General features: G+C 38.3%; 1 protein-coding gene across 16 annotated transcripts in view; it reads right to left on the bottom strand.

Annotated features, from left to right (window-relative positions):
- LOC309635346 (uncharacterized protein) overlaps positions 1 to 24126 on the bottom strand; it is a 249456-nt gene that overhangs the window by 142533 nt on the left and 82797 nt on the right. For 2 of the 16 annotated variants that reach the window (XR_014248787.1, XR_014248788.1), the window contains exon 3: positions 3643 to 3848. The exons of 13 other annotated variants lie outside the window; for them this stretch is intronic. The gene's annotated coding sequence lies outside the window, so the exon portion shown is untranslated. Of the gene's footprint in view, positions 1 to 3642; positions 3849 to 7781; positions 13410 to 24126 lie in introns of those variants that run through there. One more of the 16 variants, XR_014248793.1, reaches the window with a different exon arrangement.

Below are 24126 nucleotides of genomic sequence, written 5' to 3'. Positions count from 1 at the left end.
TTTTTCATCGTGACTTTGTGTGAGTCTTTATTGGACCCTACAGAGCTGAGTCCTTGCCTCTGTTGAGGTCATGAGGCCTGGATACAAAGAAGTTCATGTGGCAACATCACATCGATCAACCACAAAGGGCTTCTCCAGTGCAAGGAAATTTTAGACACATTGCCTTTCAATTGTTATCATTGTAGAGTGTTGCTGTTTATTATGTTTCGTTTAGAGTGTTGGTTTATTTGGCTAGACTTCTTAGAAAGTCCCAGGAGTACAGTGTCAAGAAACAATAATTCACTCTTTGCAAGCAGTGAAATTGCTAGAATATTCTATAAGTTTGAGATCGATGGTGGGACCAGATGATCTTTCAGGTTTCTGACAGCCCTGAAAATCTATAATTCTACAATGAATTAACATGAATCTCACAAATAGGACATACCTTTACTGATTCAGTGGTAATACCAGCTAAGAGGGAAAGGCTGTTGTATCTGATAGGATTTTTCTTTGTTACTCCTTGTAGTTTACAGACAAAAGAAGTTAGAAGATGACTTGGCATAGAGTATTGAAGAAATAAAAATCAATTTATTGAAAAACCTGTTTTTTTGGGTCATTTTTACTATTCTGTGTGTGGATTTGAAACATTTTTAAGGAAATTGTGTTTTGTTGTCCTCCTAATATATCAAAGTCATTTTCTTAAGACTATCAGTGCCTATCATATCTGTTAAGTGTGATTGAATACAAGCAGTCCTCAGCATACAGAAACCTAGAGCGTCAAATAGCGCCTGTGCTTTATTGTACATTTTCAGTGGTGAACACACGACCTTCTGAATCTGTGAATGGAACTTTTCATTCAAAAGAAAAACAAACAATATCTATTATTAATCACCAGGAAGCTAGGATCTTGAAACCTAGATAATTAAATCCTAATGTATGGGAATTAAGATATCATGCAAAAGACCCACACATTCAATATGGAACCTAAATGGTGTCCATTGCTCATTGGAAAGCTGTGTCGTTCCTTGAAATTGTGGCAAGAACATAGGACTTGGAGAAGTCATACTACCCACGAGCTGTGTAACTTTTCCAAAGGAAATTCAAGTGAATGTGTCAAATGAAGACACTCCTTCTTGTAACAATCTATTAGGATTCTTGCATCAATTGAAAAATACACTTTCTAAATGACTGTTAAAATTGCTTTATATTTACCTCATTATGAGCTTTCAGAGCAATTCAGAAAGTACATGCCTCTCCAATATCAGAGCAGGTTGAAACCACCCTGGGCACTGAATACAGCTGCACAGGCAGGCTTTTGACATGATGGGACTGCTGTCGGGGCACCGGAAGAATCCAGCGCAGCTTCTAGACTCCAGTGTTGCTTTGTCCCTCAGCAAAAAAGTATCTGTTGCTTCTCCACCACTGTGATCTTTGTCCATCTTGTTTCTACTATAAGTGCCACTCCTCACTTGTAAATGCCCACGCTCATGTCCCTGGCTCTTTGACTCTCGTTACTTATAGTTATTTTACTCAAAAATTTATCTCAGCATGACCCTATGCTGTGCATCATTTCAGCTTCTATTCCCATTACCACTGAAGCAGTTATTTCTTAGCTCACATTCAAGAAAGAGAATGTGTTTAATGCTTCATTTCTTCAATGCAAAAAAACATTTTCTGAACATGATATTCAGTGGGCTCCTAGCCTTGGATATGGATGTAGGCAGAAAATTCAGCTTGCAATGGTTATATAATGGTACACTGTTTCCTTATCTGCCATTAGTCGAGCAACCCAGGTCAGAGCTTACAAATTTATTTTCGGAAGCATCTAATGCTAAGAGAAGCAACCATCCAACTCTTTTGTGGTTACATTTTTGAGCTTCTTGACATTTCACAAACACAGCAGCCACCAAGTCATGCAAAGTGCTGCCTTCAAAGAGAACACATTTTGGGCGTGTGTGAAATTACAGGCAAAAGTTTCACTTGCCACTGCAGACCATGGGCTCTTGGCGTCCATGGTGACATTCAAACTGGAGTCTTAGAGCTTCCCGCTTGCTCCAAGGCCACAACCAAATGTCATACATCCTAATTCCCTGTAAGGTTGTTGGGACAACCCAAAGTCTTGATATCCTGGATGCAGGAAGCATAGGTTTGTTCAAGTAATTTTCTATTAATAAGGATTTATAGTAGGGCTACATGTGGCAATACGAGAAGGCAACAGGAAAAATCAGGACTCCTGGGTACCAGGAGACTCACTACGGGTCCACAGAGGTGGAACCCAGAGTCCACTCAGCCCCCATGGCTTCTCTAGAGATCAAGCCAACTTGTCTCTGCCACAGAAGCTTCAATGCATGGATCCTACTCTACACTCTGCCACTGATACAACCCACCTATTCATTCCTGTCTCCTTTTCTGTGTTTCTTCTCACTTCTTTCTGTGGCTTACCGAATGATTCATTCATATCTTGACATTGCTTTTCATTTGAAGCTGTCTCACAGGTCAGTGGAGAGTTTATGGATGCGTTGCTGTGGGATGGGACACCAACATCAAGTCCAGTAGTAGGGGCTGAGGAGGTTTGGCAGTGGAAAGAGAGCTGTCTGGTCAGAAATCCAGGGCTACTTTCCTCTGCAAGGAAGTGAGCGTGGCAACATCTCTTAGAAATGGCCACGCCTTGTGTCCTGGTCCAGCCACCATGGTCTCTCCCCTGGACCACGGTGACGGTCTCCTGTTTCCCCTCCCCTCTCACCACAGCCCTTTCCTCACACAGAAGTTAGTAAAATACACTTAAAACTCAGCTCAAATCATGTCATTCCTCACTGAAAATATTCCACTCTGAATCAAATCTAAACTTCTAGGTCTACGAGATCCCACATCTCTTCCTAAGCTACTTCCTGTTGCTTCTCCCACCGCTCTGCCCCGCCCTCCACCCTGCTCCAGCCACCTATTGTTCCTCAGAACACCAAGCACTCTTTCCCCTCAAGACCTTTTCACTCGATGTCCTCTCTCCCTGGCATGTTCCTTTCTCAGGCATCCATGTGCTTACTCTCTTATTTCTCTCAGGGCTTTTTTCAGAGAAGTCTTCTCTGACCTTTAACCTAAATTATGACCCTCATCCCATCACTATTTCCTTGAACTCTTCATATTGTATATCTGCTTCTTTGTTTATTGACTGCCTTCCCTCCTAGAATTTAAACTCCATGATGGCAAGGAACTTATTGGTTTGATTTACTCTTAATTTACTCTTGTATCCCAGTATCTACAATAATGCTTGGCACATAGGAGGTGCTCAATAAATGTTTGTCAAATAAATGTATACATGAATGAATTAAAAGTTATCATGGGAATGAAAGAACCATGACTGACATGTCCAGAACAAGACTACTGGAGGAGATGGATGAGTAATTTTAACCGTAGTGTAAAGTTCTAACATTTGGGTAAGCAAAGAGTTTTACCATGTCTACTTTGGGCAGTTGGGAAAGGCTTGACTTTTTTTTGAGACCTGAAACCTAGAAAAAAAAGGCATTTTAGCTGGGGGCATCTGCACAGATCAGAAGGAAATAGAAAGCATGGCATGTTTGGAGCAACTCCTTATCATAACTTCAACTGCAAATAACAGAAAACCCAAACTTAGACTGGCCTAAGCAATAAGGAACTGTATCGTCTCACCTGAACGGTAGCTCATAAATAGGGCATGGTCCAGGAGCAGTGCATCAGGTCTCCAACAATGCTTTTCTGAAATTCTTGTGGCTCTGCCCTCTTCCCTTTTTTGGTCTTATCCTTGTTCTTGTAGCAAGATGGCTGTACAATGTCCAGATATCATTTCCAGACAGGGGAATACCCAGAAGCAGAAAGGAGCTGTCTTTTCCTTGGGTCTGTATTTTAAATGAGAAAATAATTCCTAGAATATTATTAGCAGACTTCTTCTCACACCCCACTGGCCAAAACTGGGTCACTTAGCCTTTCCTAAATATTCACTAGAAAAGAGAATTCAGGACTACCATGACTGGCTTGGACAAATTACCTGGGGAAAAGACCTTTGGAGAGTCAGTCACCATTACTAATGGAGTTTGGAGGGGAAGGGAGGAAAGAAGTGGAGAACAAAAGTCAGAAAATAAGTCTTCGATGTCTCGTTATGGAGTTTGAACTTTACCATGATGGCTACTGGTAAACAATGATCAGTTTAAGCAACAAAGTTGTAGGTTCAGTTTCCCAATGTATAAAGATCACTAAAATGGCATTGATTAGAGGGAGAAAGACTGATGACTGTGGGAGCTGAGGCCACTGCAGCAATACAACCGAGAAACACAGTGCTTGTATGAAGATAACGGTACTAAGGATGGACTGAGAAAACTCAAGGAGGTGCTAGCACGCTGGGACAATTCAGCAGGGTCTGGTGACCGAGTGAGTGTTGGGGTTTGGAAAGAGGAAGACTGAAGGATGAGCTGAGGTCTCTGGCTTGGGTACCTGGGTGGAGAGTGGATGATTCACAGAACTAGGCAGTAAAGGGGAAAGATTTGATGGGGACACGATGATTATTGTTTGATGTTCTCAGACAGATATGTGTAAAAGGTAGCTGGAGATAAGCACTTGGAGCTCAGAGAGAGGTCTGAACATGTGTTTACTTCCTGATCATGGACTAGGTGATAATCGCAGAGCTGGGTATGTGAAAGTACAAGATGCATCAGGAGCTGTAGAGCCCCTTGAGGAGCTTACAACTTTATTGACTATTTTAGAAAATAATCGTATGTTCCACAGGAGTGCTTGGAAGCATAAATCTCTTTCAGTCATGGCAACTAGCCGATTTCAGTGGGAGTTTTAAGTGGAGTTTTGATCAGTGAAACAGAGAAAGGCCCTGTTAAGCAAGGGGACTGGCAAGAGCCCAGATATGAATTAAGACACAAACTTAAACTAAGAGCGTTAGAACCAGCAAGGAGCAGGACCGGATGGATACCCGCAATATTTTGATAAAAGAGTCAATGCATTTATGTGACTAACTAAATACAAAGCAAGGCAAAGAACTTCAACATATTGGATTTTTTTCATGATTGGAAGAACCAAGATGGGGAAATCAGTGCAAGGAATTGATTGAGTTGAGAAGGGTTAAAAGAAAATGTCATTTTAAGATATGTTGATATTGAGAAGGTGGGACATTCAGCAGACCGACGAAGCATAGGAGAAAGATCAGAGCCAGGGGTGGAGTTCTGGGGGTCCCTTTATGCATGTAGTTGTGAGGTCTGAGTCACAGAGACTACAGCTGGTGCCCCTGGAATTGTGCAGTGCTCTGGCGCACATTATAGGCATTGCAGTTGTAATTATTGAAGATATTTTTCTCAAATGGATTTGAACAGATGGTCAGTTAGATAAATATCAAACTGAATTTAATATCCTATGATTTCCCCCAAAATGCTCATTAAAATATGTAAGGATTACTTACATGAGAAAGACAGAATCTGGGACAGAGAAGAGAGAAGAAAAGATACTATGGAAGTAAAAGAACCAGAAAAAGAAAATAGCTACTTCCACATGACTATGAATGGGGAAGTATACTTGAATTGGTGTACATTGAATCAGGTATCCACAAAACAAAAAAAACTATATTTTAATTCCATGAATGTGGAGATTAAGTTGCGTAAGAACCATCTCTGACAGGGAAAAAACCTGGAAACTCGGAGTATGCAGCTCTTTTGGTGCAGCAACTACCCAGTGCCTAGTGCAATGATGTGCTTAATAAAATCTTTTGACAGTAATGCTAGAGGGCAGGTGTCTTTCCTGTTGAACCCACTTAGCCCATAAGCAAATAGATAATTAAATGCTTTAATTAGGAGGAAAGGAAAGAAAAGATAAAAGTATGTGCTTAAGAGAATCAGAATTTAACTACTTGCTGCGTATTTATAAATGTCTAATCATATGTACTCATACACACAAATACACACACACACACGCACACACAAATGAATACACACACAGTACCACACTTCTTGATTTAGTTTAACAGCTAAACATTCAGTTCTGATTTATAAGGTAGTGGGGGCTGTCTATGACCCTCAGAGGAAATTCCTTCTATAATGAGCAAAAGAAAATAAATTTTATCCTATAAACAATTACACTAACAGAGACTAAAATCTATTGGAGAGTTATATGAAGACAGAATCCTAATCAATAATTCTTATATTGACAATCCTAACAATGCTCAACAGAAGACCAGAAGATTTTGTGGCATACTGTATCCTCTGTCAGACTAGACAAGTTTAATATAAATAGATGCACATATCACAAATGCAAAAAAACACAAATTAGTATACTGAAAGTATTGCAAGGTATATTAAACTTAAATATATCCAAGAGAAAATACTGGTGCAGACATTGTAGTAATTAATTAGTAGAAAACTTTATTTATACAGAATGTGTGTTCCATGGGGTTGGTGACCACATCTTTTTACATATCACTGTATTAACACATAGTGTAGAACCTGGTACAAAACAATCAATCAACAAATACATGAATTAATCTAGACTTGATTATCCTAGGAGCTACGGTATTAACAAGCAAAATGTTGGGTTGTTAGGTTAATTTTAAAACTAAAATGTAAGAGTAAGGCAAACATACAGATCACATTTAGAAGTGTGTCATTTATCATTTATCATTCACTCACTCATACCTCATTCTGGAAAGTATTTAAGAAGCCTTTAAAAATATAAAACAGGAAAAGATACATGCAGAAAATGGGAGGAAAAGGAAAAATGGAAGGAGGATAATAGAATAAAAAGTAGAGGGTAGAGTCTGTATACAAGGTATATGTCTTAGAAGTCTGGGCCTTTGCCAAGAGTGCCAATGGGGTTCTGTCTGAAAGGACAATGCCGAGAGAAACAAAACATGCACATAGAGCCCACAGTGCCATCATCATAAAGTACAGTAGGCCACCATCCAGCTTCTGCTCTCATACATCGAGCAAATACATTATTTAATATTTAATTTCTTGGGAAAATGCACTACAAAAATGCGTTGCTGAGACTACGATATCATTTTCTTTCAAAGCAAAGTGATTACATAAAGTCCTGTGCTTTCGTACTACTCCCTGTTTGGTTCTCCAAATGAGTAGTAAGTGAATTTTTTAAAATGAAGCTTAACTTTTTTACAGCTTTCAAGGTTTATAATAGAGGAAAATGTGTAAGGAGCAATTTAGATGGCTATATGCTTACTTACATCTAACGTTCAAGCAATAAGAAGAAGAACCACTGGCATAATTAACTTGTGGATTTCCTTGGCCAACGTGCACTTATATTCTATATTGAAAAGTCATATACAGGGTTCGTAATGGTCAAGGTGAAAAGAACTACAAGTGATAACAAGGAAGGACTGTGGCTTGAGATTGCATTACTGACACAGCAACTGGACTTGCATACGGGCTCATCAGCAGCCTGCCGAGTGGCAGAGAGAATGAGGGCAAGAGAGACTGAATCACCTGTGCCTGGCAGAGAAAATGGAAACACAGTCGGAGAAGTGAGATGCAGAGTGGAGAGGTTCTCTTCCTGGAGTAGTGTTGAAATTATATTCTGTTTTCTAGAGCTGGCTCAAATTATATAGAGCTCATCTATTAAACTCAGACAAGAGATGAAAGCAGGGAAGTGCAAAACCTGCCATTGCTTCTTATTTGACCTGCATGGTGGCTGGATTCATATGTCTTGCCATACTTCTGTATTCTGAAGGACTGTGAAACAAATGATCAGGGCCAGGTGTGAAACTTGGAAGATGAGTCTAGACCCCAGGGGTTTTAAAAGGGAAAAGTAATAATTGGAAATCTCACTGAAAGCTTGTCCTCCTTGGCGGTTCTCCTTTCCTCTTCCAAATTAAGATGTACTGTGTTCCTTTACATATTTGAGATTTGCTATAGGCTTGACTTCAGAATCAATTATCTATTTCAAATAAACAAACATTCAAGAACTTTTCACATATTTCTCAGAGTCATTTCTTTCAGCTCTTTGAATCTTATCCTTGAGATAACATCTAAAGCTCAGATTATCGTACTGAGTGAAGTAAGTCAGACAGAGAAAGACAAATATATGAATATTACTCATATGTGGAATCTAAAAAAGTGATACAAATGAATTTATGTACAAAACAGAAACAGACTCACAGACTTAGAAAACAAACTTATGGATACCAAAGGGGAAAGATTGGGGGGAGGGATAAATTAGGAGGTTGGGATTAACATATACACAATACTATATATAAAATAGATAATCAACAAGGACCTACCGTATAGCACAGGGAACTCTACTCAGTACTCTGTAATAATCTATATGGGGAACGATTCTGAAAAAGAATAGATATATGTATATGTATAACTGAATCACTTTGCTGTACAGCTGAAACTAACACAACACTATAAATCAACTATACTCCAATATAAAATAAAATTTTTTTAAATAAATAAATAATTGTTTAAAAGATAAAAAGAAAGAAAGCTCAAGTTTTCAAACATGTACGGACATAAGACATGTCTCTGTAACTTAACTGGACTTGTGCAAAAATACTCCAGGAGAAAAAACAACTTACTTTTTGCTGTATACTTTGCTTTCATTTATTACCTGCTTAAATAGTGCTACAGACTGTACTATCTACTATTATGTGGTTTATATCATTTTTACCCCCCCCCCACAAATCCTACGGGTTGATTATTATTATTTTATCCATTTACAGATGGGGAAATGGAAAGGCTATGTCAATTAATAACTTTCCCAAGTTCTCACATTAAGTTGTACCATCAGAATCTGAACTCAGGTTCCTTAAAACACTAAAAACAGAACTACCGTACGACCCAGCAATCCCACTACTGGGCATATACCCTGAGAAAACCATAATTCAAAAAGAGTCATGTACCACAATGTTCATTGCAGCTCTATTTACAATAGTCAGGACATGGAAGCAACCTAAGTGTCCATCAACAGATGAATGGATAAAGAAGATGTGGCACATATATACAATGTAATATTACTCAGCCATAAAAAGAAATGAAACTGAGTTATTTGTAGTGAGGTGGATGGACCTAGAGTCTGTCATGCAGAGTGAAGTAAGTCAGAAAGAGCAAAACAAATACCGTATGCTAACACATATATATGGAATCTAAAAAAAAAAAAAAAGGTTCTGAAGAACCTAGGGCAGGACAGGAATAAAGATGCAGATGTAGAGAATGGACTTGAGGACACGGGGAGGGGGAAGGGTAAGCTGGGACGAAGTGAGAGAGTGGCATGGACATATGTACACTACCGAATGTAAAATAGATAGCTAGTGGGAAGCAGCAGCATAGCACAGGGAGATCAGTTCGGTGCTTAGTGACCACCTAGAGGGTAGGATAGGGAGGGTGGGAGGGAGATGCAAGAGGGAGGAGATATGGGGATATATGTATATGTATGGCTGATTCACTTTGTTATAAAGCAGAAACTAACACACCATTGTAAAGCAATTATACTCCAATAAAGATGTTAAAAAAATTAAATTAAATTAAATTTTAAAAAACATCTGAACTCAGACTGATTCCTGACCCATGTTCTTAACCACCAAGTTATAGTTCTTACATTACATTGCAGCCTTGCTGTAATAAAGAAAATGCATATCCTTGGAAAGGAAAGAAGCTTACTTAATGCACTGATATAGTAAAGAGTAGCCAACTTTGAATTAGGAGTCAAGATACATAGGTTCTATTCATGACACTAGCTATGTGAATTTAATCAAGTTAATTCACCTCTTTGACCCTCAAATAAAAAATTTCAGGACTCAGAAAAGCTAGTTGAGTTGAGGCACACTTAAGTCCTTTCAGGTTTTGACATTCTTTGTTTTCTAACCAGATGCCTGAGATAATTTCATCCTTCTCATTATGTACCTCCTGTGAATGACATGTCCAATTGGACAGAAATTCAAACTGTGGCATTTCTGTAGTAAAGCCCCATGAACTCAACATTATGAGTAATAATAATATGCGGGACAGTTATCACAGTATCTAGCAAGATTCTCTTAACTTATCACTTGGCAGATTTTCTTTTCTTATATTCCTTTGTGACGTCTCATTTTCACTGTGTTTACAAAGAATCAGAGTTTATAGAATTAATTCATAAAAATCAATATTTTGCTGTGGCAAACACTTATTTTTCCTGTCAATCAATATTTCACCACCTTATTTATCCTCTGTAAATGAGAAAGCACAGCGTAGGTGAGGACATTGAGGTAGAGAAGTGTTAAAAGATTAAGGTCACACAATAAGTCAGTTTAAAAAGGCAAAAAATAGAAACGGGTTTTCTGAGCCATAGCTAGTCAATGACTTACCCAGTAATGAGGCACAAGCTTTCATTAGCTTACAAAATAACCACGGGCACATTTCCCCTGAAACCAGGCCATGCACTCAGTGCGTGCCCTGGTGCATGTGCAAATTAATTGCTGGCAGCAGGAGGCCCTGGTACTTTTCAACTCTGGTATACTAGTAATTAAAACAAACAGACACACATCAATTTTTTTTTCAGGTAAGAAAACCAGAACACAGGTCAAGCCCTAATAATTTCTTGGGTTTTAGAGTAACTTATAATATGGGGAAAAAGACACTGAAACTTTTCATTTGCAGTATAACTTGTGTAAGTCCCCTCCTTCCAGAAATTTCTCTTCTGTACATAGTATACACTCAGTCAGCACGGGGAATATTTGTTCAGCCTATTTATATGTACATTGGATACAATGCCATTTCTTACTCCATGTGGAAATATTGCGAGAATCCTTAAATTGTTGTTTGATGTTTCAAGCCAGAAAGAATGGCTCATTCTTTAAATAAAGGAGTTTGGATGATTAGAGTTACACTTGTAAGTGGAAAGAAAGCCAGTGGGAGCTCTTTGAAATTCCTAGTGTTTTATTTTTACGATTGTTTTGTACTTCTTCCCATAGAATCAACTATAGAGCCGAGTAGCCTAATAAACATGAACTGCACTGGATTAAGGGGTATAAATATTGTCTGGATGGACCAATGGATGGAGATGTTTTAAAGGTAGGCGCTATGAATGAGCTCTGTATCAAGTCCTGAAGCCCAGTGGAGTACTGTACACCCCATGGGTGCCAAATCACACCAGATTTTAGTAATAGCAATGATATTAGCTCATTTATTCATTCATTTATTTAGTAAACATGTACCAAGCCCCTATTCTGTGATAGGGAAAGCAGGAGCCTGGAGATACAGAAGTAAAATACATATACTCTGCCTTCAAAGAGCTCACAATCTAATGGGGCAGGTAGCCAAGAAAAAGACATTGCTACCCCAGATGCTAAGAGCTGTATACAAGGGAAGCTCATTATGTTACAGGGATTTGGAGAACGGAAACCTGGCCATGATGAGGGCTAGGCAAGTGGGGAAAGGGATTGTGAGGGAGGAAGGTGGCACTTGACCTTGATATGAATGAAGAATGGGAGTTATCGAGGCTAAGAAAAGGAGAACGTGTTTTTCGAGGCTGAGTATGAGACTGCAAGCATCATGAGGAGGGAGAGAGCACAGAGTTTGGGGGTTTAGGATGAAATGACTATTGCGTGCCCAACTCCTGGGTAGGCACCATTCCCATCTTAGTCTAAGTGATGGTACTCTGCAGATTTGTGTGACACATCAACCCTTGTCATGGCTGTGAGTTCAGAACTGGTGAGAGATAGGGGAGAAGAATAGTCACCTCATCTACTAAGACAAAAGAGAGGAAGAGAAGAATCTATGTCAATCCATTCTTTTAATTAATAGCCTTTATTTTTTAGAGCAGTTTTAGATTCACAGCAAAACTGAGTGGGAAGTGCGGAGTTTCATATACCCCATCCCCACGTATAACTTCTTCCACCCAGCAACTGGTACATTTGTTACAATCAATGAACTGACACTGACACATCATTATTGCCAAAAATCCACAGTTTACATTAGGATTCACTCTTTGTGTTGAACATTCTATGGGTTTGGACAAATGTATAATGACATATATCTACCATTATAGTACAGATGAATGAAACAGAATTGTTTCATAGCCCTGAAAACTTCTGTGCTCTACCTATTCATCCTTCTCTGCCCCCAATATCTGGCAACCACTGATCATTTTATTATCTCCATAGTTTTACCCTTTTCAGAATGTGGTATATAGTTGGAATCATACGGTATGTAGCCTTTTCAAATTGACATCTTTCACTTAGCAATATGCATTTAAGTTTCCTTCATGTATTTTTGTGGCTTAATAGCTCATTTATTATTAGCACTAAATAATATTCCATTGTCTGGATTATCAAGGTTTTTTTGTTTGTTTTTATTTTTTTTGTGCTTTTTTTTTTTTTTTGGAGAGGGCAGAAAGGTGAGGAGTCTGTCCCATGAAGTAGGAGGAGAATTTTTTTTTTCTAAACATCTTTATTGGAGTATAATTGCTTTACAATGGTGTGTTAGTTTCTGCTTTATAACAAAGTGAATCAGTTATATATATACATATGTTCCCATATCTCTTCCCTCTTGCATCTCCCTCCCTCCCACCTTCCCTATCCCACCCCTCCAGGTGGTCACAAAGCACCGAGCTGATCTCCCGGTGCTATGCGGCTGCTTCCCACTAGCTAGCTATTTTACATTTGGTAGTGTATATATGTCAATGCTACTCTCTCACTTCGTCCCAGCTTCCCCTTCCCCCTCCCCGTGTCTTCAAGTCCATTCTGGGAGGATAACTGTGTTATCAAATCTGATGAGTCTGCATTGTCTGCTATATCTAAGTCTGTGATAAAGCCAATGATTGAGGTAAAAACCTGTGATCTACCTTTGGGCCTCTCTCCAGCTTGGCATCAACACTCTTTAGATGTCATCATTCCAACAGATAAGAAGGTAACTGATGTCCCGAACAGCAATATCAGATTATGCCCCAAGGTAAGCCTGTGGAATTGGAGTTCTAGGAAATATACTCAAAAATCAACTGCACAAATACAGCCTGGAAATATTCCCAATCATAATTAAACTAGCTTTTTCTACATATCACCATTAAAGGTAATTTTTAAATAACATGTTTATCTGGGGCAGAGGTAGAACCTGATAAGGGGACCAAGTCGCAGCAAGTAGGCTAGTATGGGAAGACTTTCTTTCCCTTTAGGCCTGAGATTCTCTTTCTTGGGCCAGAGATACCAGTGCAGGTAGATGAGGGGCCCAGCAGAAGCAACAGCTTGGCAGCTTGGTCCAGGAAGTCCCTATGTCTGTGACTTCCCCTGCTCCCACCCTTTAGAGACACCAGGGCAGGAAAGAGGTACAGTAGGGGGATCCCACCATGCCCTTCCCCACTGAGAGACCTCTAGTGGCCCAGCCTGGGGAAACCCCTGCCATTTCCCTCAGGCAGCACCAGCAGGGACCTGTGAGAGCCCCAGTGGCACCTGATAAACCAAATGGATCAAAATAACACCACAAAATCAGTAAAAATTAAACTGCCATTGGAATAACAGCCCTCAAAAGTAGGCCAAGACCTGAATGCTGCTGCTAAAATAAGAGAATTGAATAGGACCCAGAATCTGCTACATAATAGACAATATGCCTAGAATACAATAGAAAATCTCCTGTCATATCAAGAACCAAGAAAATCACAACTTCAGTGTGAAAAGGTAATCAATTACTGTAACACCGAGATGGATCAAATGTTGGAATTCTCTGACCAGGATTTTAAAGCAACCATTATAAAAGTGTTTCAACAATCACTTACAAATTCTCTTGCAACAGATGAGAAAAAAATATCTCAGCAAAGAAATAAACGTTATAAAAGAGAATCAAATAGAAATTATAGAATTGAAAAATACAGTAACAGAATTTTTTAAAAAACCACTTGCTGTACAGGCTCAGTAGAGTGGTGATGACAGAGGTTAGAATCAGTGAACTTGAAGACAGAACAATACAATTAACCCAAACTTGAAGACAGAAAAATAGAAAAACAAAGAGAAAATAGGCTTAAAGCAAAACAAAACCAAAAAACAAAGCTTCAGGGACCTGCGGGATAATAACAAAAGATCCAACAGTAATATTGGAGTCTCAGAAAGAGAGGAGTGACGGGGGGCAGGGCAGAAAGAATATTTGAAGAAACAATGGCTGAAAACTCCCCAAATTTGGCAAAAGATACAGCCAAGAGGCTGAATGAAACCCAGACAAGATAAACACAAGGAAATTCATATCAAGACACATAATAATTAAACTTTTGAAAATGAAAAATAAAAATAAAAATTTGAGACAAAATTCCAGAGAGAAACAATGCATTACCTTTAGAGAAACTCCAGTTCAAGTGACAGCGGATACCTTGCCTGAAACCAAGGAAGCCAGAAAAAAGTGACACAATATTAACTAAGTGCTGAAAGTAAAGAACTGTCAACCATGAATTCTGAACCTGGCAAAGATGTCCCTCAGGAATGAGAGAAAAGAAAAACATTCTCAGATGGAGGAAAAGTAAAAGAATTTGTTTCTAACAGACACACCCTTAAATTTTAGATGAAGGGAATTCTTCAGACTGACAGGAAATGATTTTTTTTAAAAAGAAATCTTGGAATATCAGGAAGGAAGAAAGCACAGAGAGGAAAGAAATACGGGTACATACAATAAACTATCTTTTTCTCATGAGTTTTATAAAGTATATTTGATGATTGAAACAAAAATTATAATACCGTCTGACATCCAAGACAATGATATTTAAAAGTGGGGAAGGTAAAGGAACTTAAATGGAAATGATATTTCCATACTTCACTCAAAGCAGTAAATGTTGAATTCAGGAGACTGTGATAAGTCCCGTATTTATATTATAATCTTCAGAGCAACCACTATGAAAATCATACAAAGAGATTCACTCAAAATTACTATGAATTAATCATAGTACAAGTATGTTTGGGGAAAACTGAATAATAGAGGTGGGTTTTATCAATGTCAATATCCCTGTTGTGATTTTATATTATACTTTTGCTAAATATTTCCATTGGGGGAAATTGGGCAAAGTGTACAAGAGTCTTTCTGTATTATTCCTTACAACTGCATGTGATTCCACAATTATCTAGATAAAAATGTCAGTTAAAAAAAGGCATGTCAATTACATTTTATAATTTTACTATGTTGTAACACGTTGCAAAACATCTGTGCTTAAAAAAAAGTTTGCTGTATTCCATTAACTTAAATCAATTCATCAAATAATAAAAACAGGATAAACTCATATTTTCTGCCATGTACATGGAATAAACTTTTGGCATTTGGAGAAGAAAGGAACAGGATATTCTCAATTTTTTTACTAACATTTTGAGATAATGGTCATTGTGGACCCATGAATTGAGAATAGTTGTCTAATCTTTCACCACAAACTTTATACTCTTTTCTTAATGCACAAATGAGCAAGAGTCTCCAAAGAGAAGAATGAGTTGCCCCAGGGAAGAAACATTCTCATAAATCCCCAACAAAGTGGTTTGAAATGCTCTGTTGCTATGAAAAAAAAAAAAAAGCCCCCTTAAATTAAACAGCAGGAAAAAAGGAAACACAGTTTGCTCTTCTGTTGAGATTAAATCTTTATTGCCACTGACTTTTTGAATTTGATTTTTGCACATTATTTGCATTTATTTTCAAGTTTTTCCTTAATCTTCAGCCTTAATCCCGATTGATTTAAGAGGGGTAATATAAGTTATTGGGTAAAGGCCCACATCACAGAGTAGCACCTGTTTTGGAGCCATAATGGACTCCAGTACATTATGCCTAAACAGGCAGAAAGTCTTCTTCTATTTCCTTGATCGAATCAACAAATGTTGTGTAGCAACGTTAACAGATGTGACTAGACTGGAATCATATTTTGCTATTGCCCAAAATGTATTGAATATAAAAAAACGCATCGAGTCTCATATCTTTGAACATCAAAGAAATGGTCCCTTGTGTATCTACACTTTTTATTGTCTTTACAAAACAAGATGAGTTCACAGTAGGCTCTCTTTTGTCTAGAATCTCCATGAACAGTCTATTACTCTCTCAGAGCTGGACAAAAACACAGGCTGCCCAGTTCATTCTTCGAGTCCAGCCCTCAACTGCATCGTGTTTGCAGCACACTTACAAATTCTGAACTTTGTGGTAGTGAGCTTAAAGAGATTAGAAGACTGAAGAGAGTACCGAACAAATTAGCAGTAATTGCAGTGGAATCACTATCTCACATAACAGGGCTTCACGGAATCTATAACATCCATGCTTATGCTTGGTTGCCCTTCAGCGCTGTATTTCCACTTGAGTAGAATTGTTTACTGCCCTGACCATACCTTCTTAGAGACCCAAAGGCAAAGTTTTCTTATTTCCCTGGAAATATGCAATTTTTAAACATTTTTAATATATGCTTTTCTCTTATCTTGTCCTTGTAGCAGGGTGAACCTTACTCTGCACTACCATTATCTTCTATCTTCTCAGCAGTTCAGCCCAACATTCTAACAGTACAGGATTCAGCCTCAGTTACAGTTTTTTTAAGTGATTTTTCTTCTATATTGGTCAAAAAGTAGTGGTAGATGGGTGGGAGTTATGTTTATGTCTCTGAGCTGTAGCCCAACAATGATGAACTATCCTAAGACATACAAGAATTTCTCACACAGCATCAATGATGGTCAACATTCAGGCTTCTCCTTTTTTAAAAAAAATTGTTGTAAGAACATTTAACATGAGATCTACCCTCTTAACAAATTTTTATATGTTCCGTACAGTGTTGTTAACCATAGACACAATGTTGTACAGCAGGTCTCTAGAACTTATTCATCTTGTATAACTGAAATTTTATACCCATTGAATAACAGCTCCCCACCACCCACTGCCCTTGGCAACCACCGTCCTACTCTCTGCTTCTACATGTTTGACTCTTTTAGACACTTCCTTTACGTGGAATCATGAAGTATTTGTCCTTCTGTAACTGGCTTATTTCACTTACCATAATGTCCTCAAGGTTCATCCAGGGATGGATTGCCTTCCTTTTTTTTAAGGCAGAATATGTATATTCTACATTTTCTTTATCCATCCATAGGTGAACATTTAGGCTGTTTCTACTTCTTGACATTCAGCCTTTCCTGAAATATTTATAGTTATAGGGAACTCACCATCAATGGCCACATTCTGAAAGCACTGTTCACTCTTCTTCATACAACTCTGCTAGAAAACTCTTTAATTGGGCTAAAATCTTCTCACGAACTCTAATTCTACACCCAACACAATACAGGATAAATCTAAACCATGGGCTACAATCTTGAATGACAGTGAGTGATGCTTTTGGGGAGTAAGAAAAAATTTGATAGAGATGTGAAAAATATAATTATCCTATTAGAAAAAGTATGGCTAAAAAATGCTGAAAGATGGCTATAAACTGATGTTTCCCTCGGTTTGTAAGGGAGAATAACAGTGACTGGTGAAATGGAAGACACATGCCCTGTACAAAGGGTAACCGCTACTCCTCTCCAGCTGTTTTCTGATATAAATGAGATAGAATTTCTAATTCTTCAAGAGTTCAGAGAGCAAGATTTTCAAGTGAAATCTTATGATTTTAAGAGTCGGCGGCTAATTCAAAACATTTAAAAAATTTATTTGGGCCAACAGTGAGTTGGCCAAACATCATACCTCTGTAGACCACCATCTTGCTACCTCCAATCTGAAGGCTGGACCACACATCAGTCTCTGAGCCTTTGAAGACAGACACTGAGTCTCCAGGGATATCTTTTCTTCCAGATCAAATGCCACCACCTTCATTAATCATTTGGTATATAAGTGTTCCAAATCCCTAACCACCCTGAATGGCCTCCTGACTTGTTTTGATTTGCTAAAAAACCTTTCTGAAGTACAGGATTGAGAGAGGTATAGAGAACTTCACAGAGGCTCTGATTGGCTGGCCAGGCCAGCTATTCTAGAGCTGCACAGCATCTTAACTTATAGGCCCCTCTTTTACCACCTTCTGGGTGTATTTTTAAAACTCTGTGGCTACTGATTGGGATGCTCTCTGAATATTATTTGTTTCTTTCTCATCACAGGAATGATGTGGTCTAAGTGTTATTTATTATTGCCTACTTATCTCCTCAAATCATCTTCCCTTTTAAAATCTCTGACTATAAATTCATATCTATTTTGTCTTAGCAAATTTTAAAATCTATATTCCAAAATCAGAAATGCCATCATTTTTATGCCCAGAATGCAAATTTGTATTTTCTGAAGCATGTCTATACCTAGAATTCCCTTCCTTAAGGTTTATTAACCCTAAAAGGATCATTTATCCCTAAATATTCCAATTGCTTCAACTTCAAAACACAAATATGCCTTTTATAGTAAAAAAAAAAAAAAAGAAGTAAACTCTGGCTATGTATTAGGCCTTTAACACACATTATTCTTTTATTTAATTGTTCCAATAACCCCGTGAAGTAGTCTTATTATCCCAGTTCCTAGATGAGAAAATTGAGGCTTGGAAAGATTGCGTAAACAGCCCAAAGTTGAATAGCCAACACGAATAAAAGCTAGGAATTCAAACTTGGGCCATCTGATTTTAAAGCCAGGACTCTTTACACTACACCACTTGTCTAATTCTTTCTTGTGGGTTAGAATTAAGTCCACAGTGTTAATTCCACTCATTGTTTCATTTATCTTTTGAGACATTCAGTTGTTATAAGATGTTTGGCTTTGTGCCAAACAGGATAAGGCTTCCCACAACTGTCAGGAGAATTAAAAATCCTCCAGGACTTTTGGCATTTACCTCCATGCAATATGATCCTGAGCCTAATCTGTATTGGTTGGAACACACTGTCCTAACCCATGTATAGTTTCACCACGAGTAAATACAATTGGAGTTACAAACAATAAATATAGGAAATAACATCGTTAGAACTTCAGTCAATCCAGAGTTAGTAATTGCCTGTGAAATATGTGCAAACAAATGAATAAAATGACTTAGAATAATGATTTCTCTCTACCGCAGACACTGCCGGCTATCTACTCAATATCCATTTTCTCCTCTTTTACAAACAGAAATTCAATTTTGTTCATGGTGAAAATGTATGATGAGTTTAAAATATATTTTTTTCAGCCTGCGTTTTAGCTATGCTATGGTCTTGTGACACACGTTATGGCCAATGAGATGTAAGTGGAACTTGCTGGGTGTGACTTAAAGGATATCTCCTGAAAGGGAGACTCACTTAGCCTGTACCTTTTGCCCTTTGCCCTTTTCCTTCTTCTGCCTGGAATGCAGCATGATGCTGAAGGTGAGAAGAGCCACCTTGCCACCATGAGGCAACAATCTTGAAAATAAAAGCCACATGTTAGGGGTGCCTGAAATCAGAGTCCGAATCCCTGATGGCATCGTGGAGACGATGGTCTGCCTACCTACACACTTCTTGGTATGGGAAAAAGCACTAAACGCTTATTTGTAAAATGGGTTTTCAGTTATATGCAGCCAAACCCATTCCTAACTGATACCTTGAACAATGACTGACAAGTATTAGATATGGCTTTTTGTATTACCAAAGTGGTAAAATTCCACACACAGATCTTAGTCTTTTTGAATCTCTCCATGACACATCTGGCAACTCAGTGAGCAGTCTAGATTAGGCAGAGGTGCTGAGAAGATCAAAGATTCTGGAACCTCTCCCTATACTGGAAGACTGTGAGAGCAGGGACCATTTCCATCTGCTTCCCAGTTGTCCACCAGGGCCTGTTACTGACATGCATAGAAAGTTAAATCTTTGTCCAATGAGTGGATGAATGGATGAATTTATAGTCTAGTTGGGGAGATTAACAAGTAAATAGATGATTCCAAGGAAACAAAATCTTCCTTAGCGTACCTGTATAGGGCTTCCTGGAGGAGATTCTTTTCAAACTGGGGCATGAAAATTGAGGCACTAGTAAAGTACAGGGATTGACTTTCCAAGGAGAGGGAGTAGCATGTGGCAGAGAACTGTGTCCATTTCTGTAGGCTTATAGTTTAGGAATCCAAAAAGACTGTGATGAGGCGGGGGAGGCAAGCAAGAGTTAAGACCATGAAGGGCCAGGGTACACACACACCAAGCACAGTCTTCTGGTCTAGTCTAATCTAGCTGCAATGATAAAATAATTTCAAAGTATTCTCAACCTCCCCATCTGCAATCACAAAGTACAGTCTAAATTTTAGGAATTTTGTGACTTGATTATACAAACGTCTTCAATCACATTTTTTGACTTGGGCTATTTTCATTTCTGTTCTACAGACCTACAACCTGCATCGTGAGTGCATCTACCAATAGTTTTAGGAAAATCTCTTCCACTATTGAAGTGGAACATTTTGAAGACCCTCCTGTCTTAAAGCATCAGGGGTTGCCTGGAAGTTTTATCTCCTTCACTGGGAAACCCTTTTAGTCATAACTGTCTTCCCCGACCCGTGAATTTTTATCACATGACTGCAGCAGCCAGGGTGAAACATTTTCCCTGCTTCCTGTCTCAGTAGGGCATTGTGGTGTACTGCATCAAGGTCATATACATATGGCTTCACTTTGCCCCTGTTAGGGCAAGCAAAAATGAATTGAAAGCAGCAGGTTAATATCTGTCCATGATTGGGGTAAATGTCACATAAGCATGTCAGCACTTTTCTCCATCTTTGTCTACCTGTCTCTCTGCTCCCCAAACCCATTAACCATCTTTGTAATTTTTCTCTTCTATATCTGGCACCCTTCCTAGAGATTGGGGTTGTTTATTTGTTTAATGTGAAGCACCCTCAACCTTCGGGGAATCTGGGATGCACAGAGCTAGCCTGGTCTTCCTGTGAATCTCATCACTTCGCCACAAAGCTTGACAGGGAGAGAAAATGAAAATACCTTGCATATAAACTCACTCCTCATCTTTCTTATAACTATATTCTCATGTGCGTATTTCTAATATGCCGTCTTTATCATAAACTTTATAGGCATTAAAATCTCGCCCCTTTTATTAAGGCACATGGTTTGAATGATAGGAGAAAGGTGAGAATTTCCCATTTCATTTTGCTTTACCATTGGCTGCCATATAACTTTAAGTGAGCTTTGTATTTTTATAAAAGGGAGTGACAATCTCAAAGACTTAAAAATTAATAAGTATTTCTGATCTCTTTATATGTTTTCCATCTCATTTTAGAAGTAAAAAGAAAAAATGGAAAGGGAGGTATTGCATGCATAAGTGTGAAATTAATATTTATGAATTAATATCTAATTAACTGCGATCATAATCAACAGATTTGTCTAAATATCAGCAAGGTCATAGATGGGGGTCACAGATTATTTTGTTTTTGTAACAGTGGGTTTTATTTCCTATCTTGATGACAAGTTTGTATTTGACCCTGCCTTACGGCTTAGATTCCAATTTACTTATCTGACTGCAATTTACCTTAGACAATTTTCTAACACATTTCAACAGCTAATATTTTTCTTAATCTGAAAATTTGAAGGTGTGGAACAAACAGCTTCCTGCTGTTTCTCCTGAACATATTTATGGATTGGTCTGCTTCTGAAAATAATTTATTGGTCTGTTTTTCTACTCCTAAACAATGGTTTTAACAACTCACATGAAGACATTTTTCTATTTTTTGTTGCCGAGTGCAGACCGTAGCATACTTTGTTTCATGCTGTTAATATGTATTATTCAGAAAGCAGTGATCAGATTGACGTGGTTTTATTAGTCCAGGAAGTGGCATTTATGTATAATCCGTGTGTCACTTTTTAAAAATGTAAAATGATGAACCTCAAAACACTTGAAAGTCAAGTTTAGTCTCTCTTGATTGAGGCTTCAGTTTTTGTCATCAAAAAATGTTAAATGGTTCATTTTCTTATCAGCTGAAAAACAGTCATAAAGTATTGCAGTAGCACACTAATGCCTTACAAGCATTACATTTATGTCCATAAGCAGTCTGTGTAATAATAAGAAATATAAATTGTTCTCTGATGCTGGCTCTTGTTAGTACTTGATCTTTGACCCCAATTCCTGATTCAGAGCTTCCAAAACCTTAGAATTTCTTGAGTGATAGGAGTGTCTGAGACAGAGCTCCTAAGTCCCTTGGAATTTCCTAGGTGACAGGAGCATCTTTTGTTCTAATGACGTGATTCTTGGTGGGCTCCTGGTTGGGGGTTGGTCATCAGAAAGACCAAGGCATGATTAGAAGCTTGGAACTTTCAGCCTCACCCAGAGAGGGAAGGGACTGGAAGTAGAATTAATAATTGATTATGTCTGTGATAAAGTCTGCATAAAAACCCCAAAATTATAGGATTGGGGGAGCTTCCGGATTGGTGAACTCATCTATGTGCCTGGAGAGTGGTGCACCCCAGCTCCACAGGGACAGAAGTTCCTGTGCTCAGGACCCTTCCAGACCTTGCTCTATGTACCTCTTCATCTGGCTGTTCCTCTGTATCCTTTATCATATTCTTTGTTACATAATAAACCAGTAAAGTAAGTGTTTGCCTGAGTTCTGTGAGCTGTCGTATGTAGTAAATGATGGAACCCAGAGAGTTGTGGGAACCTCTAATTTGCAGCTAAGTCACACAGAAGTTGTGGGTAACCTGGGGACTCACTACTTATGACTGGCATCTGAAGCGGGGGGCAATCTTGTGGGACTGAGCCCTTAATCTGGGGGTCTGTGCTAACTCTAGGCAGTTAATGTCAGAATTGCCTGGTATGGAAAACCCAAACATTTGGTGGCCAGAAGTGAAGTACTAAGAGTGCAGAAGTATTCTGTGAGTGGAGGAGAAAATGTTTTTTTCCCAGACATCCTCTGTCTCCTTGACCCTTGGCATTTACTCTCCCACAGCCCTCAGGAATTCTGTGGTCAGCCTTCCAGCCTTCAGGGCCTTTCTCAGCCAGCCAGTCACAGGGTAGGAGTTCTTTCAAGACTGGCTTGGATCCCATGACTCCTAATAATCAAACCTTACAGAGAGCTCAACTTGTGTCTTGGATGCATGAATCATTCATTAACTCATTCCCCCCAAACAGTTATCGGGGACAATTATTAAATGTTTTCATTTAATGACTCATTTTTAGCTAAACCAACTCCAAAAACAGGTTCTGCTCAAGCATCCCTCTGAGAATGCCTTCTTCACCTACTCCCTATTTTTTTCCCTTTCTCTTCATTAAAAAACTACATTCAAGCCTCATCTCAAGTCCTCTCTATAAGCATGTAAGGAATTTTATCCTCTTCTGAAACTAGCGAAGTCCCTACTGTCATGCTTCCCAAGTTTTTTTCCAATTATGTTGGTGTTTATATTTAGGTTTCCTTATACTTAAGATTTTAGAGTTTAGAGAGACTACAGAAAAGTGCTCTGCACAGAGTAATTAACCAGTGTTATTGATTCTCTAACAGGAAGCAGAGGTTTGTTATCATTAAGTTACCACTGAAAGATAAAACAGTTTTGCAGCTAAAGTAATCAACATTTTTGTAAAACATGTGTATTCCAAAGCAAACCCTTAAAGGGAGCACAAGTAAAATTTTGATTTGATTATGTTTGCTTTGCTCATTCTTTTTTTTTGTACATTCTCCCAGTAAAAACTAGACAAACAACTTGTGTGACATGATAATGAAATAGTTATCGGACTTATAACCCATCAACAAAGATAGATTGGATTTTCTCATTTAATTCCAGGAACAAAATACATACCAATGCCATTATGACTAAAATATGTGCTTATCTGCTAGTGTGGGCTGAGTGAAAGCACATAAGAATTGGATTTAGGCATCTCTACTGTGGTTATGTGAGTTTGGAGGAGAATACAGAGAGAACAGAGCATGGAGTGAATACATTAATACAATTTTCTCAGTTTTGAGAACCATTAAGCCCAATATTAAAGTATCTTTGGTAGAAATTCTTAACTGAGAAATATAATCCTTTTCATGATTTACAAAAGTTTAGGAGTTTTCAGGTTATACTTAGGTGACTGAAGATGCACTTTAAAAATAGAATGAAGATTTTATCAGCTAAGAGAGCAGTTATGAGTACAAGCATTCAAAAATACGTCTTTAAAAGATATGTACATTATAAACCATAGTTCTATGTTTGAAAATATAAACAGTTCCTACATACAATGAAGCTACTCCATAATGCTTCAGTAGAATTATACATAAGTAAATGCTTCAGAACATTACAAGTCAAGAAAGAGTACATGATAAAAGGTGTAAAGCCCT

This window comes from Balaenoptera borealis, assembly GCF_965194805.1.
Source record: "Balaenoptera borealis genome assembly, chromosome: 9".
NCBI lineage: Eukaryota > Metazoa > Chordata > Mammalia > Artiodactyla > Balaenopteridae > Balaenoptera > Balaenoptera borealis.
This window is presented reverse-complemented; position numbering and strand designations above follow the sequence as displayed.